The sequence below is a fragment of the Rhinolophus hipposideros genome (assembly GCF_964194185.1).
Source record: "Rhinolophus hipposideros genome assembly, chromosome: 13".
Lineage (NCBI taxonomy): Eukaryota > Metazoa > Chordata > Mammalia > Chiroptera > Rhinolophidae > Rhinolophus > Rhinolophus hipposideros.
In genome coordinates, this window is record NC_138059.1 from 38,449,495 (window position 1) to 38,467,503 (window position 18,009).

An 18,009-nucleotide genomic window follows, 5' to 3' on the forward strand; every position below is an offset into this window, starting at 1 on the left:
TGAAAAGATCTTACTGGTAGAATGTAGGGAACACACTTGTCAAGTGTAGTTTGGGATTTACACAATTTGTTCCTGTATTATAGGACAAAGATATGCATAGTTAATACTTCAAGATATTTCCAAAAATATCATTGTTAGTCAATGACAAAACAAAATTTCAAATATATTTTTAATGAAATGTCTTAAAATATATATATATATACATATATATATATATATATGTATATATATACATATGTATGCGTATGGGTGTATACATACATATATATACATATATATAAAATCTCAAATAAAACCTATGTTTAAAGCAAATTCAGATCACAATATCAATTTTCTAAACAAAAATAAAAATTTAAGACACATCAGATGTTAAGTGAGCATCTAGAGGAAAACCTCTTTGCTCTTAAATGCTTATAGTAGTAAAAAAAATTTTTTAAAGAAAGGATGAATTTAGTTTCTGTCTAAAGACTATACAAAGAAACAAAATTATCTGTTCGGCACAACTCAGTTCTGCCATATCTTAACCTTGTGCTATATTTAAAATTAGGGATGTGGAAAATCAGTTTTGCTATTTTTAAAAGAACTGTATTAGTTTATAAATTCTGTTTTTTGTCTTTATATAATTGATGACAAATCAATACTTTGACTTGGGACACTGTGGAAAACAGTCTGGAGGTTCCTCAAAAAATTATAAAAAGAATTATAATACAATTTCAAAAGAAAAAAGACTGGGAGGATGTATATGAAACTGTTACAGTGTTTGTCTCTAGTGAGTGAGATGCAAAGATTTCCCTTTTACTTAAAATATTTATAATTGTAAAAAAAAATCAGACTAAATGGGCAAAAATCAATGAAGATATTTTTATTTGGGGGAAAATGGTCACTTGACTCAAAAGATTCTTCCCAAACTTTCAAAAACTGTCCAATTCCCATATTACATTATATTAAATAATCCCCATATTACTATACATTGTTGTTTTTAAGGTAGGGACATGGTTTACAATTTTGTTTATTTTATGATTAATGTTTTTTTCCAGCTTTATTGAAGTATGATTGACAAATAAAAATTGTGTATATTTAAGCTGAACAATGTGATGTTTTGATACACACTGTGAAAGAATACTACAATCAAGGTAGTTAGCATATCCATCCCCATACATGGTTACCATTGTGTATGTGTGTGGTGAGAACATTTGAGATCTAGTCTTCTAGCAAATTTCAAGTACATAGTACATTTTTAACTGTAGTCACCATGCTATAAATTAGGTCTCCAGAATTTATTCAATTTATAACTAAAAGTTTGTACTCTTTGATCAATATGATGCTCATTTAGTTTTGATTCTAATAACTTGACAAGAATAACCAGAAAGAACAAATTTTCAGGTTAATCCTGTTTTTGAATGTGGGTGCAGCCAAACTCTACAACACATAGTCAAGTCCTCTCCACCCTATCTACGCAGGCTTGTTCCACAGGCATCATGCAAGGCAGAGGGTCAGTGCACTTAATGATTAAAAATAAATCAGATCATGATCTCAACAGACTCTAGGATGGCAAGAAATAATATTCACCATTTGAAATATGGCAAAACATTGAGATATGACAAAGGTGGGTGGAGGATGCAGTGATGTTCATTCCATAATCACATTTTGGTATGCTTGAAAGGTTTCATAATACAAAAGATTAGATGATTTAAAATTACTTATGTATATACAAAAGTTCACAAACTTATTTGTCTGCCCTGTATACACATACACATTTTTAAAATTGTATTTTCAAACCTTCCTTCTCAATCAGGAAACCTTTTCGTAGACTCTCCTCTTGCTAAAGCCTATGCTCTTTCCAAGTCTCCACCTCAAAAAAATACCATCTTCCAGGCAGCAGAATAGCTCAATTGGGTAGAGAGAAGCACTCTTAATAACAAGGTTGCCACTTCAATCCCTACATGGGCCACTGTGAGCTGTGCTCTCTGCAACTAGATTGAAACAACTACTTGACTTTGGAACTGATGGGTCCTGGAAAAACACACTTAAATAAAAGCTTTGTTTTTTCTTTTTTTAAAAAGAATGTTTTATTTACTGATTGTACTATCTGTTTTGTACTATCTATTGTAAATACCATGTGTTGCCATATATAATGTGCACTTTTTTGCCCAAATTTGTGAGGGAAAAATAAGGATGTGCATTATCCATGGGTGGTACTAATTCCATACCTATGTAAATGTTTTTAGTTCTTTTATTTATGCTTATGAGTTAAAAGTGTAACTCTAGAAATCAATAACGATATCCGTATACAAAATAATACCCTAGAATACAATACTCAGTTTTGTTGAAATTACAACAAACTTGCAGTGTGAAAGAGTTCTTGCCCTTCTATGATGCGTAAATATAGTAAATTTGTTACCAGTACATAAAATTTCTTGTACTTTGTATCTGTTCTTTTGTTTTGCAATTATTTGTTACATAAAATTTCTTGTACCATAATATGTTACAAAATAAATGCTAAAATTCCTTTATAATACAAAAAACAAGTACCTAAATGTAAGCAAATAAAAATTTGAATTAAAAAATTAAAATGAAAGCTTCTCCTGAAAGTTTGGGCTAAAAACGTAAGTGCGCATTATACACAGCAAAATATGGTATATTGGATCTTTGCATGTTAGAATAGATGCATATTAGAATAGATGTTGGATGCACTCTCAATGTCAACTACCAGGTTCTATGCACTTTAACCTCATCTCCCAACAACTCTGAACCAAGTCAACAGGCAGAGAAACCCAGGAACCCTATTCTGCTTTTGAAAGCAAATGATTTGTGAATCAAGACCTAATCATGATTCCTTGGTGTGGGATTTTAAAATAAGTACTCTTTCACCTTTCAATCCTCTTGCCACTTCCTCTAGGCTAATGGTTCTCACAGTGTGATCCCCAGACCCGTCATATCAATGTCCTGTTGGAAACTTGTTAGAAATGCAAATTCTCAGGATACACGCTTTCTTGGCCAGGGATAGAGAGGAAAGGAAGGACAATGGGTGAGAGATTGGGAGGAAAAAAAGGCCAAGGCCTGGAAGTTTCAGTAAGACAGGAAACAGTTGCATTAGAAGGAAAAGAGACCCTATAGGGTCTTGATTAAAAGGAGCCGAAACTGGTTGTGTCTACTTAGCAGCTGTTGAACCTGAAACAAGTCACTTAATCTCTCTCTCACATTTCTCGTCTTTAAAATGAAAAAGTAAACATAGGGTTGTTTTGAGGATTAAATGAGACATACTAACCATATAGCAGTTAGCATAATGTTAAATAATATAATAGGGGTGTCATGCAGGGTGTGGGGACACAGTCCAAGAGAGCAATTTCCAGGCTCTAGGCCTCACGTGGAAAGGTGCTGGCTCGGATAGTAGACGGTCCTCAGCTATGACTAGTTGGCCATCAGCTGTAACCAGTTAGCCATTAGCCACTAATATAATTGCCATGGCTAAGTTGGTTGGTTGGTTAGCAGAGAAGCAGTCGGCATATTGTGGTTCATGCAGCTCCTGCTTCCTGTGTCTCCAACCTAGCAGCCAGCGAGACTACAGTGGTATGAAACCCCTATCCATGGCTCCATGGGTATTCCTTTTTGGCCTCACCATATCCTGTGTTCTTATGTGGGGAGATGTGGGGAGCGGGAGCTGAGACCCTGCGTGACATTCTCCCACCCCTCCTCGGGGTCCAATTCCTGAGAACTGTGGCTTCTGGGTACCACACACAGTGTGAGGGCCACCATTCCTACCTGGCCAGAAACCTGGTCGCAGCACCAGGAATCTGATTGGGTGGTGGCCTTGGTGTAAGATGTCCACAATTCTAGGAGCCATCGGCAGCAGCAGACCACCAAAAGGAAGACAACGCTTGCTTTCGTCAATAGGGCAGCATGCCATCCGGAGGCTTGAGAGTACCACCAATTCACTGAGGGGTCTCATTTCTCCCAAGCAGATTGGGTTTCCTATTCCCAGCACCGCTCCTCACGAGCTTCCTGAGACTGAGTGTTCATATACACAAATTGCTGCACCACCCTTTGGAGAGCTTTGGCCAAAACCATACGCTGCTCGGGAAACTGAGCTTTTATACGTATAAACTGCTCCATTACCCCATTGAAAATTCTGGCTGGCACCATACCCTGCTCGCTGTGCCATGTGTCATGCAGGGTGTCAGCTCCCGCTCCCCACACAAGAACACAGGATATGGTGATGCCAAAAAGGAACACCAACGGAGCCATAAATATGGGAGTCATACCACTATATACTCACTGGAGGCTGGGTTGAAGACACAGGAAGCGGGAGCTGCAATCTGTAGTCTGTTTCTCTGGCAACCAACCAATCCCCCTCCCCCCACCATAGCCACAGCAGTTATATTAGTGGCTAATGGCTAACTAGTCACAGCTGATGGCCATCTACTACCTGAGCCAGCACCTTTCCACGTGAAGTCTAGAGCCTGGAAACTGCTGTCCTGGCTCTGTCCTCACAAGGTATTTAATAAAATGTTACTTTCATTAAGGAAGCTGGAAAGCTGGAAATTGTAAAAGATTTCAGATGTAGAATCTGGGGATGGGGCCTAGAGAACTGTGTTTTAACACGTCCTCTTGGTGATTCTGAACCATATGCTCAAGTCTTGAGAACCACATTAGAATCACCTGGAGAGTTTGTAAAATTGCCATCCCAGACTGCATGCAGACCTATTAAACCAGAATCTATAGGGCAAGAGCCAGTCCAGGCCTCAGTGTTTCAGAGCTTCCCAGGTGATTCCAATGTGCAGCCAAGATAGAGAGCTACTGCTTAGGCTCACACTAACATAATTTAAGGGTTTATTAAGCACTTATGTGCCATGAATTGAGCTTCTGATTTACATTTATATATAATCCTCACAACAACTGTAGAACTTTAGTTTCATCATTCTCACTTTAAAGAAATTAATATTGAAGCTTAAGATGAAATTTTCCATCTTTTCCACAGGCACCAACTTAGCAGCTCCAGGACTCAAATTCAGAATTTTCTGACTTAAAATCAGAACCACAGCTCCCTCCCCACTGCCAGATAGTGCGGCTTTCTTAGAGTTCTCATGAGTGTATGAGCAAGTATAGTCCGTTGAGGGGTGAAACTAAAGACTTCAGAGTAGGTGGTGGTTACACAGCTGCTAGAAAGAACTAACAAAGCTCATGTTTGGAACTCAGACAAACCTAGCTTTAATGCTGGTTCTGCCCATGGTACTACTTTGTAACTTAACCTCCCTAAGCCTCAAATTCCTCAGGTATAAAATTGAGATACTAATATTTTATAGAATTGCTATGAAGATTAAATGAGATGACACCCACGAAAGTGCCTGGCCCATACTAAGAGCACAGTAAATGTTTGTATAGTCTTCCCCAGAGATAAATTCCTCCTATACTTTGACCCTAACCTGTTAGGGCTCAGGGGGAGGAAGTTATTGCCATGGGACTCAGCCTTGGAAAGAGCAATTTCTCTTTCTTCAATGTTTTCCACTGGTTGATTCTATTTACATTTTCTGTTCTTCACTCAGTCCCTAATGAGAGCCAGTTAGTCCTTCTCCCTACCACTGTTTGAATCACCCAACTGTCATGCAGAGACTCTGGTCCCGCTCCCCACACCAGAATGCAGGATATGGTGAGGCCAAAAAGGAACCATAGATAGGGGAGTCATACCACTATATTCTCGCTGGCGAGTGGGTTGGAGACACAGGAAGCAGGAGCCACTTGATCAGCAATCTGCCGTCTGCTTCTCTGCCAACCAACCAACTAACCAGCATAGCCACGGCAGTTATATTAGTGACTTATGGCTAACCAGTAACAGCTGATGGCCAACTAGTTACAGCTGATGGCCATCTACTACCCAAGCCAGCATCTTTTACATGTGAGGCCGAGAGCCTGGAAACTGCTCTCCTGGCTCTGTCCCCACACCCACCCAAATCTTTGCCTACATGCATGAAATGGATCACCTTCCTTTTCTAGTTTGACAGTCATTCTGCACAGGTCAACTCTCTCCTCTTCTGATTAACTGCCCTCTCTCTGGTCCAACACCTACAGTTCTTGCCTGATATTAAAACTTAAATGTAATTTCAGTGTTGGCCAGCATAACCTTGATGGCACATGGTTTGATGATAACTTTGTGGCCCTTTAGAATACCCAGCCTCTGGGAAAGGCTTTCAGTGAAGTAACCTAATTTCTCATTCTCCATTGAGATTTTCTCGTCTTTCCTCAGTATTCCACCACTCCTGGACAGAAAAGGCTTGTTTCTTTAGACTCAGACAAAACTGAAAAGGACTTTAGAGAGGGAATTTTGAGTCCTTTCCTTTTGTTTCATAAGTAAGGAAACAAATTGCTGTAGGTCAAGTGGTGAAGCCCAGACTGTAACTCAGGTTTTTCTAACCCCAACAAAGCACTCCTGCATCAGGAAAATGTTTCATAGTGGAGACTGTTCTGGACTAAAGTGGCAGTCCTGTGATCTTACAGCAACAACCAAACCAGGCTTTAGTGTCTATCTGGCTATTTTTTTGTTAATATTTTAAAATTGTATATTAATTAAAATGTCATAGTAGAACAATGTAACAAAAAGAATAAAAATCAAGAGAAAGACAGAAAAAAAGGTGGGTGGGGATGGAGGAGAGAGAAGCAGCTAAAATTAACTGACAGGAAAAGAGAAGGAAAAGGGCAAATGAAGATTGAAGCATGGAATGGGTGAGCATTCTGCACCAGCCTTGTTGGTCAGAGGCTGATCCTCAGCTTCTGGTTCTGTCACACAAATAATTACTTAGAGAACATCACCATTCCCACAATCAACCTGTGGGGACAGAGTCCCAGAGAGCAGTTTCCAGGCTCTCAGCCTCACGTGGAAGGGTGCTGGCTCGGGTAGTAGATGGCCTTCAGCTGGGGCTTGTTGGCTGTCAGCTATAACCCTTGAGCCGTTGGCCGCTGATATAACTACCGTGGCTGCGCTGGGGAGTGGAGTCGAGGAGAGTCGGTCAGTTGGCAGAAAAGCGGACAGCAGGTCGCATGTCGTGTGAATCCAGCCTCCAGTGAGACTATAGTGGTATGACTCCCCTATCTATGGCTCCGTGGGTGTTCCTTTTTGGCTTCACCATGTCCTGCATTCTTGTGTGGGGAGCGGGACCAGAGACCCCGAAGGCCGCACCGCACAACACAACCCTAATTGCCCCCCCCCACAGATCTAAGGATCTGTTACTATTCCTTCCTTTTTCTACCCATAACACTGCCCCCCATTAGTAGCTGAGCCCCCAAATCAGGGAAAACTCAAGGTATATGTGTTGGAATAGCTGGCTCAGAAAAATAAAAATCCTGCAATGCTCAGTATAAAATCTAGGTTCTCCTGACTCTCAATGCATGAAACACCCTGGAAGTTTAATTATTCTGGAAAACCTATTTTTTGGCCTATTTAATAATACCCTCCAGGGTCAAATTTGGATACACTCCTGTCATGCAGGGTATCACCCGGGGTCTCTGCTACCGCTCCCCACATAAGAACGCAGGACATGGTGAGGCCAAAAATGAACACCCACGGAGCCATATATATAGGCCATATATAGGGGAGTCATACGACTATAGTCTTGCTGGTTGCTGGGTTGGAGACACAGAAAGTAGGAGCCACACGATCTGCAATCTGCCGCCCGCTTCTCTGCCAACCAACCTCACTTGCTAGCTGCAATCCGCCATGCGAACTGCAATCCGCTCTTGCTAGCTCAGCCACCATCTTCTTGCTAGCCCCCATTTTCTGCTAGCATAGCCACGGCAGTTATATTAGTGGCCAATGGCTCACTGGTTACAGCTGACAGACAACTAGCCACAGCTGATGGCCATCCAATTACAGTTAATGGCCATTTACTACCCGAGTGAGCACCTTTCCACGTGAGGCCGAGAGCCTGGAAACTGCACTCCTGGCTCTGTCCCCACAACTCCAATTCTAATTCAAAGGGCATTGAGTCAAACTGGAGATTCCAAGAACAAGTGTCATGCATGCGCGGTCTCTAGTCCTGCTCCCACATAAGAACGCAGGATATGGTGAGGCCAAAAATGAACACCCACAGAGCCATAAATAGGGGAGCCATAGTTAGGGGAGTCATACCATTATAGTTTCGCTGGCAGCTGGGTTGGCGACATAGGAAGCAGAAGCCAGATGATCCGCAACCCTCTGTCCACTTGTCTCTGCCAACCAACCTCACTTGCTAACTGCAATCCGCCTCTGCAATCCGCAATCCACACTCCGCCACTTGCTAGCTTAGCTACAGTTATATTAAAATTTGAAAGTTCTACCTGTTAACCTGTCTTTTTAACCAGGAAAAAAGTATTGATTCTGTTTTGGTGGGAATGTTCCTGTCTAGCTCACTTTCTTCTTGAATCAGCTAAATCAGGATTACTCAAGGAGCTTTTAAAAAATATAGATTCCAGATAGACGTCATCAAAACGGCGGAGTAAGGTGAGCCTCTGTAAAGCTCCCCTGGAATTTACAACTAATCGAACAACAATAACTCCACAAAGGACTCCCTGCACAGCAGACAGGCAAGAGGAAGAGGCCCACTACTGAATTCACCTAAAGGTAGGAGAATCCTGCGAGCGGGGGAGCAGGGAAGGGAGAAGTGCGGAGATGGACCCACGTGGGCCCAAGACACAGACCTAGCTTGGTGCTCTGAGCTCGCTGCATCCTGGAGCTGCCGCGGCTGGAGGGGGGGAGGAACTTGGACTGCTAGGGCTTGTAGCTCATAGGGCTGAGGGGGAAGCATGTGACACGGCTGAGCCCAGCGCTCATGGCAGAGACTTCGGAGAGGAGACTGACGGAGGAGGGCTGAAAGCAGTGGTATGGGCCCTCACTCTTGAGCAGAAAGCAGAGGCCTTGGGCATTGAGGCTGGCCGCCCCCTCCCTGCACTCCCAGAGCTCGCCCCACCCCCGCCTGCCCGGTGCTGGAGGCAGAGCAGTGGCAGTGTCAGATCAAGGGAGTGGAGTGTTTGCTGTTCTGGGAGCTGTGGACTGCAGACACAGATTCACAGCCCAACTAGTTCCGGCAAAGGAGAGGGAGCTGTAGAAGCAGGACTGGCTATGGTGGTGGTCCCCGCCATTGCTCTGGACCACCTCTCACAATTCACCCCTCCCCTGGCCCCACCAATCTGGGTGGATCTGTGCAAGAGTAAACAGAACTGCTGAAACACACGGGCTCTGAATCAGGTGCAGAAAGAACTTGGGAACTTCAAAAGCTCTCTGCATCCCCACAGGGTGTGGCGCCCTGGGACCCAGGTGAACTGTTAACAGAGGAGAAGCCCGTATCCCATGGAATCCTCCCATTGTGTAAGAAGCTGGAATAGTGCACAGAAAACATAGCACTACTGTGTGAGAGGGGAAAAAAAGGCTGCAGTCAGAGAGAAAATAAAACACTCTACCAACAAGTACTGGAAAACAAAGAAAGACCACTTTCTATCAACCTGTTGTAGAAGCCACTCCTGTAGATGTCTAGGAAAAGAAATAATAAATCAGTAATTGCCATGAATACCAACGCAACAAGACAGCTCAGAATGAAAGTGAAAAGTCTCCAGAAAAGGAACTTAAAAATATGGAAATATGTGACTTAAATGACAGAGAATTCAAGATTGCAGTTCTGAAAAAACTCAATGAGATGCAAGAAAACACAGAAAGGCAATTTAATGAACTCAGAAACACAATCAAAGAACAACATTGAGCATTTTACGAAAGAGATTGAAATTTTAAAAAAGAACCAAATGGAATTTCTGGAGATTAAGAACTCAATAGAAGAAACTAAGAATGAAATAACCAGCTTAGCTAGGAGAGTTGACCAGATGGAGGAAAGAATGGGTGACATCGAAGATAGAAACCTAGAAATTACACAGATGGAAGAAGAAAGAGACTTGAGACTTAAAAGAAATGAAAGAACTCTATAAGAACTTTCTGACTCTATCAGAAAGAGCAATAAAAGAATAATGGGCATACCAGAAGGAGAAGAAAGAGAGAAGGGAACAGAGAATTTATTGAAACAAATTGTTGATGAGACTTCCCAAACTTGTGGACAGAACTGGATCCTCGAATCCAAGAAGCAAATAGAACACCTAATTACCTCAATCCCAATAGGCCTTCTCCAAGGCACATTGTATTGAAGCTGTCTAAAATCAATGACAAAGAAAGAATCCTCAAGGCAACCAGTGAAAAGAAGACTGTAACCTCCAATGAAGCCCATTAGATTATCATCAGATTTTTCAGCAGAAACTCTACAAGCCAGGAGGGAGTGGAACCAAGTATTCAAACTATTGAAAGAGAGAAATTATGAGCCAAGAATAATATATCCAGCAAAGATATCCTTTAGATATGAAGGAGGAATAAAGACCTTTCCAGACATACAGAAGCTGAGGGAATTTTCTAATACACGACCTGCACTACAAGAAGTACTAAAGGAGGCTATTCGACCACCATCAACAGGGACAACTTGTGGCAACATAAAAAGGGGGAGAGTAAAGGCCTGAACCGGAATATGGGAGTGGAGAAAGTAAGCATACTGAAGAAAATGGAATACTCTAAATATCACACTTTCTTTTACATAAACTTAAGGGTAACCACCAAAAAGAAATCCAGAACTGAAATAGATACTGTAATAAAAGAAGAAACAGAGAGAAACATCATAGAATACCACCATACAAAAATAACAGACAACAACAAAAAGGCAAAGAAACAATGGAGACACAGGCTTACCAGAAAATTAAAGATGGAATGACAGGAAATCCTCACATATCAATAATCACCCTAAATGTAAATGGACTGAACTCACCAAGAAAAAGGCAGAGTAGCAGATTGAATCAAAAACCTAAACCCAACCATACGCTGTCTCCAAGAGACACATCTCAGCTACAAGGACAAGCATAGACAAAGTGAAAGGGTGGAAATTGACATTCCAAGCAAATGGTACCCAGAGAAAATCAGGTGTAGTCATAATGATATCAGATAAAAAAGACTTCAGGGTGAAAAAGATAACAAGAGAAAAAGATGGACATTTCATAATGGTAAAGGGGACTATGCAACAAGAAGACATAACAGTCATCAATATTTATGCCCCCAATCAGGGAGCACCGAAATATACCAAGCAACTATTAACAGAACTAAAGGGAAAAATTGACCAAAACACAATTATACTAGGGGACTTAAATACATCATTGACAGCTATGGATAGATCATCCAAACAGAAAATAAATAATGAAATAGCAGCCCAAAATGACACATTAGATGAAATGGACATAATTGACATATATAGAGCACTTCATCCTAAAACATCAGACTATACAATCTTTTTGAGTGTCCGTGGAACATTCTCAAGGATAGATCATATATTGGGACATAAAATGAGCCTCAGCAAATTTAAGAAGAATGAAATCATGCCAAGCATATTCTCCGATCAGAAAGCTTTGAAATTGAATATCAACTGCAAAAAGAAACCCGAAAAAAACACAAATACTTGGAGATTAAAGAACATACTTTTAAAAAACGTCTGGGTCAAAGAAGAAATAAGAGGAGAGATCAAAAGATACATAGAAACAAATGACAATGAAAATACATCCTACCAAAATTTTTGGAATGCAGCAAAAACAGTTTTAAGAGGGAAATTTACATCATTACAGGCCTATCTCAAGAAACAAGAAAAATCCCAAATAAATAACCTCATGTTACACCTCAAAGAACTAGAAAAAGAAGAACAAGTGAAACCCAAGGTCAGCAGAAGAAAGGAAATAACAAAAATCAGTGCAGAATTAAATGAAATAGAGAACAAAAAGACAATAGAAAAAATTCATTTGACAAAGAGCTGCTTCTTTGAAAAGATTAACAAAATTGACAAACCCTTGGCTAGACTCACTAAGATAAAAAGAGAGAAGACACTAACAAAATCAGAAATGAAAAAGGGAAAGTTATTACAGATACCACAGAAATACAAAGGATCATGCAAGAATACTATGAAGGACTATATGCCACCAAATTCAATAACCTAGAAGAAATGGAAAAGTTCTTAGAAACATATAGCTTTCCAAGGCTGAACCGTGAACAACTGGAAAATCTAAACATACCGAAAACCAATCACGAAATTGAATCAGTCATCCAACACCTTCCCAAAAGCAAAAGTCCAGGACCAGATGGCTTCACTAGTGAATTCTACCAAACCTTCAAAGAGGATCTAATACCAATCCTGCTCAAACTCTTCCAAAAAATTGAAAAAGAGACAGTAGTGCCTGACTCATTTTATGTGTGCAACATTACCCTGATACCAAAACATGGTAAGGACAACACAGAAAAACAAAACTACAGACCAATATCTCTGATGAATACTTATGCAAAAATCCTAAACAAAATTCTAGCAAATTGAATACAACAATGCATAAAAAGATTATTCATCATGACCAAGTGGGGTTCATTCCCCAGGGCACAAGGATGGTTCAAAATCCCCAAATCCATCAATGTGACACATCACATAAACAAAATAAAGGACAAAAATCATATGATTATATCAATTGATGCAGAAAAAGCATTTGACAAGATACAACATCCATTTATGATTAGAACAGTTAATAAAATAGGTATAGAAGGAAAATATCTTAACATAATAAAGGCCATCTATGACTAGCCCTCAGCTAACCTCATAATTATTGGTGAAAAACTGAAGCCCTTTGCTCTACGTTCAGGAACACGATAGGGGTATCCCCTATCACCTCTGTTTTTCAACATAGTATTGGAAGTCCTTGCCAGAGCAATCAGGCAAGACAAAGAAATAAAAGTCATCACAATTGGGGATGAAAGTTAAATTATCACTCTTTGCAGATGACATGATGCTATATATAGAAAACCCTAAAGACTGCACCAAAAAGCTGTTAGAAACAATCATGAATACAGTAAAGTTGCTGGCTACAAAATCAACGTACAAAAGTCCATTGCATTCCTATATACTAACAATGAAATCTCAGAAAAATAAATACAAAAAACAATTCCCTTTGCAATTGCAGCAAAAAGAATAAAATACCTAGGAATGAACTTTTCCAAGGATATGAAGGATTTATATGCTGAAAACTATAAGACATTTTTGAAAGAAACTGAAGAAGACACAAAGAAATGGAAAACATTCCATGGTCATGGATTGGAAGAATCAACATAGTTAAAATGGCCATATTACCCAAAGCAATATACCGATTTAATGCAATCCCCATCAAAATCCCAATGGCATTTTTTAAAGAAATAGAACAAAAAATCATCAGATTTGTTTGGAACCACAAAAGACCCTGGATAGCCAAAGCAATCTTAAGAAAAAAGAACAGTGCTGGAGGTATCACACTGCCTGACTTTAGCTTGTACTACAGGGCTACGAAAATCAAAACAGCAAGGTATTGGCAGAAAAACAGACACATACACCAATGGAATAGAACTGAGAACCCTGACATAAAACCACATAAATGTGGACAGATAATTTTTGACAAAGATGCTAAAAACGTGCAATGGAGGAAAGACAGCCTCTTCAATAAATGGTGCTAGGAGAATTGGATAGCCACGTGCAAAAGAATGAAACTGTACTGCTATTTGTCACCTTGCACCAAAATTAATTCAAAATGGATCAAAGACTTAAGCATAAGACCTGAAACAATAAACTGCATAGAAGAAAACGTCAGTACTAAACTTATGGACCTTGGGTTCAAAGTGCATTTTATGAGTTTGACTCCAAAGGCAATGGAAGTAAAAGCTAAAATAAATGAATGGGACTATGTGAAACTTAAAAGCTTCTGCACAGCAAAAGAAACTATTGACAAAATAAAGAGGCAACTAACTGAATGGGAGAAGATTTTTGCAAACAGTGCCTCTGATAAGGGGCTAATATCCAAAATATACAAGGAAGTTATGAAACTCAACAACAAAAAAACAAACAACCCAATTGAAAAATGGGTGGATGACCCGAAGAAACATTTCTCCAAAGAGGACATAGAAATGGCAAATAGACATATGAAAAAATGCTGGACATCACTAATCATCAGAGAAATGCAAATAAAAACCACAATGAGATATCACCTCACCCCAGTCAGAATGGCTATCATCAACAAGACAAATAGTAACAAGTGTTGGAGAGGCTGTGGAGAAAAAGGAACCCTCATACACTGTTAGTGGGAATGCAGACTGGTGCAGCCATTTATGGAAGGCAGTGTGGAGATTCCTCAAAAAATTACGAATAGAATTACCATATGACCCAGGAATCCCTCTCCTGTGTATCTACCTCCAAAATTTGAAAACATTTATCCATAAGGACATGTTTGCTCCAATGTTCATTGCAGCTTTGTTTGCGGTGGCCAAGACATGGAAACAACGAAAATGTCCTTCGATAGATGAATGGATAAAGAAGTTGTGGTATATATACACAATGGAATACTATTCGGTGGTAAGAAAAAATGATATAGAAACATTGTGACAACATGGATGGATCTTGAGAGTATAATGCTAAGTGAAATAAGTCAGACAGTAAAAGCAGAGAACCATATGATGTCACTGATATGTGGTATATAAACCAAAAACAACAAAAGAACAAGACAAACAAATGAGAAAGAAAAACTCATAGACAGAGACAGTAGTTTAGTGGTTACCAGAGGGTAAGGGCGGTGGTGGGGAGGGAGGTCAGGGTAAGGGGGATCAAATATATGGTGATGGAAGGAGAACTGACTCTGATTGGTGAACACACAATGCGATTTATAGATGGTGTAATACAGAATTGTGCACCTGAAATCTATGTAATTTCACTAATAATTGTCACCCCAATAAATTGAAAAAATATATATAGATTCCATTAGTGCAATAACATATTTTGAGAGAGAGAGAGACCGCATTCACATAACTTTTATTATGGTATATCATAATTGTTCTATTTCATTTTTAATTGTTAATCTTTTACTGTGCCTAATTTATAAATTAAACTTCATCATAGGTATGTATGTATAGGAAAAAACATTGTATGTGTGTACATATATATATATATATATATATATATATATATATATATATATATATGGTTTGGTACTATCTGGGGTTTCAGTCATCCACCAGGGGTCTTGGAGGGTATCCTCTGCAGATAAGGGGAGAATAGTGTGTGAGTGTGTGTGTGTGCGCGCTCGCGTGCGCCAATTTCCACTCCTACTAATTCAGTAGCTCTGGCAGGGGACCAGGAAACTTATTTTGTTTTTTTGTTTGTTAGTTCCTAGGTGATTCTGAGTTTCATCCTGTTTGGGAACCTCTACTATTTGGGATTTGTCTTCAGTGCCCCCTGGGCATATCTGGGTATGCCTCTCTCCTGGATGATCTGTTCTCACAAAAGTTTTCCTTTTTTTCAAAATCTGGTTTCCATTGGGTTTTCAACCTTCTCACTCCTTGGAACTACCTTTGTCATGGTCATCATCACTTTTTTATTTTGTTCAATAGCTGAGCAGCATTGGACACAGTGGCACACCCACTCGACTTGAAATACTTTCAATTTTTCATTTCCACGATGTTGGACTGTCCTACCTCTGAGATTCATCCTTCTCAGCAACTTTGTTGGCTCTACTCCCCTGCCTCACTCCTCAAGGTCCCATACCTGGAGTTCTGGCTAGGCTCTTTTCTGCCAGGTCTGAACTTTTTTCCTAGGTGATCCCATTTAAGCAGTTGGCTAAATACTATCCATATGCTAATGGCATTTATAGTTCCACCCCTGACCTTCCTGACCTTCCTGAGCTGCCTACTTGACATCTTTATTGAATATCTCACAGGCATCTCAAACTTAACATGTCCAAAATAGGAGGACCCTCTTTTTAAGCAGCTCCCTCCATCATCTTCCACTCCCAAAAGCACCCAAAAGGTGGAGAACTGACTTTCTGTGCAGCATGGTGAAGGCCAAGGTATTTCTGTATTAAAGTCATGCTTTCTATTTCACACCTTCGATGGTATGTTCTCCATTTTTTTTCTTGACACCCCCTCCGTCCCCCCTCTCCCCCCAACATCACCAGCTGGTTCTGTCATCTTTCTCATTTCATTTAAGAGCAACACCATCCCTTGACTACTTTTCTGGTCCATGCCATTGTCTCTCCTGGAAACTACTGTTACTGCCCCCTAATTGGTCTCTCTGCTTCCATTTTCGGGTTCTAAAAGCTGATGATCCACTGAGCACTATTAAAAATATAAATGAAGTCAGACCACTCTCCTGTTTAAAACTCTCTAATGACTTTTCATTGCAAGTAGAAAAAAATCCAACCCCTTATTTTGGATCTTTCAAAACTAAACAGCATAGCCCTAAACACTTGTACTGCTGTTCCCTCTGACTGAAGGTTCTTCCCACAGATCTTTGCATTGCAGACTCCTCAGCTTTTAGGCCTTGACTCAAACATCACCCTTAGAGAAGCTTTTCCTGAGCATGTTATCTGAAGACTTCCAACCTTCCCAGTCTTTCTCTTTCTTGGTATGTGATTCATTTTCATCATTGCCCTTTCACTATCTGACGTTTTTATTTATGAATTTGTTAACTTGTTTATTTTTGGTCCAGCCCCACTAGAATACAAGCTCTAGCTCTACAAAGCAGATGCTCAATTAACATTTATTTAATGGTCACTCATTTGCAACATAGAATAAAATGACTCCAAGTATTGTGTTTTTCTTGGGCATTGTATTTCAACTGGGATCAAAGCTTTAAGATCAGGAAAAAGCAAGCTGTGAAATTTCAATCATCAGTTTACTGACTGAGGAGAATTTCTTCACCATTCCCCTGAAAAAACATACCTCTGTTTTTACAGGCCACCCCACTTTCTGTCTGTACTTGCTTCTGGATCCCCTCCAACTTTCCTGGGATGTTCCCTTGGAAAACTGTTCTTTCCTAGTTGGACCCATTCCCCCACCCTCAATAGATAGATGTTTAAGTGTCCAGGTATACAGATTCTTGTTTGCAGTAGCTACACCTTGGGTACCCTTGTTGGAGGCAATGCCTGCTTCTAGAGGTCCCTTGAGTGCTTCTCACCCTCCATCTCAGCAGTTTTCAGTAGTCCACTGCCACCTGAGAGTTATGCTCCTGATTGTCCACACCCTCATTCCTGCCTACCAGCTCTGCTAAGCCTGTTTCCTGTGCTTTTTCAGGCCTGTACTTTTTCTTGCTTTTTTACTGGCTAAATGCCTAATTCTGCCTCCAGCTTCTCCATTTCTGGAAACATTCTATCATTGCTGCCGCTGTTCTGCCCCCTAGTAGCTAAAACTGATGGGAACCACAGCACTCCCTCTTTCTAAGCAGCTCCCTCCATCATCTTCCACTCCCAAAAGGACCCAAGCCGTGGAGAATGGCTTTCTATGCAGCATGGTAAAGGCCAAGGTATTTCTTTATTAAAGTCATGCTCTCTATCTCACCCCTTGAATGGTATGTTCTCCTTTTTTATCAATGGTATGTTCTCCTTTTTTCCCCCCTCCATGTCCTGTTCATGACAGGGATGGCAGTTATTCCCAGGGCTGGACTGAGAATTTGGTACCCCTTTAAATTAGCAGTATTCTGTAAATGTTTAATATGTATTTAGTGAGGGTGGAGAGAAACTAGTTTTCTATTAGTAAAAATTACTCAAACTAAGGGATTTATAACATGAAATTTCTAAACCTCCTGGGAAAAATAATTTTTTTTGCCCTCCTGAGATAACCACAATTTTGACTTCTGTTACCTCCAGTTAGATTTGCTTACTGTTGAACTTTGTATAAGTGAAATCATACAATATGTACTTTTTTGTTTTTTTGTTTAGCTCTTTCAGTATGTTTTTAGGATTTATCCATATTGTTGCATGTAATCGTTCTTTTTATTGCTGAATAGTATATTATTGTATGGATATACTATAATTTGTTTACCCATTGTCCTTTTGATGGACATTTAGACTATTTCCATATCTTTTCAGGCTATATATAAAGCCACTATGAACATTTGTGTACAACTCTTTTCATGGATGTAT

The 18,009-nt window shown here is 39.9% G+C and overlaps 1 pseudogene across 1 annotated transcript in view; it reads left to right on the forward strand.

Annotated features, from left to right (window-relative positions):
* Positions 1 to 3,821: 3,821 nt before the first annotated feature.
* LOC308506546 (succinate dehydrogenase [ubiquinone] iron-sulfur subunit, mitochondrial-like) overlaps positions 3,822 to 18,009 on the forward strand; it is a 61,102-nt pseudogene continuing 46,914 nt past the window's right edge. Inside the window, exon 1 of the transcript in view lies at positions 3,822 to 4,097. The product of the transcript in view is annotated as a succinate dehydrogenase [ubiquinone] iron-sulfur subunit, mitochondrial-like (transcript). The remainder of the gene's footprint in view (positions 4,098 to 18,009) is intronic.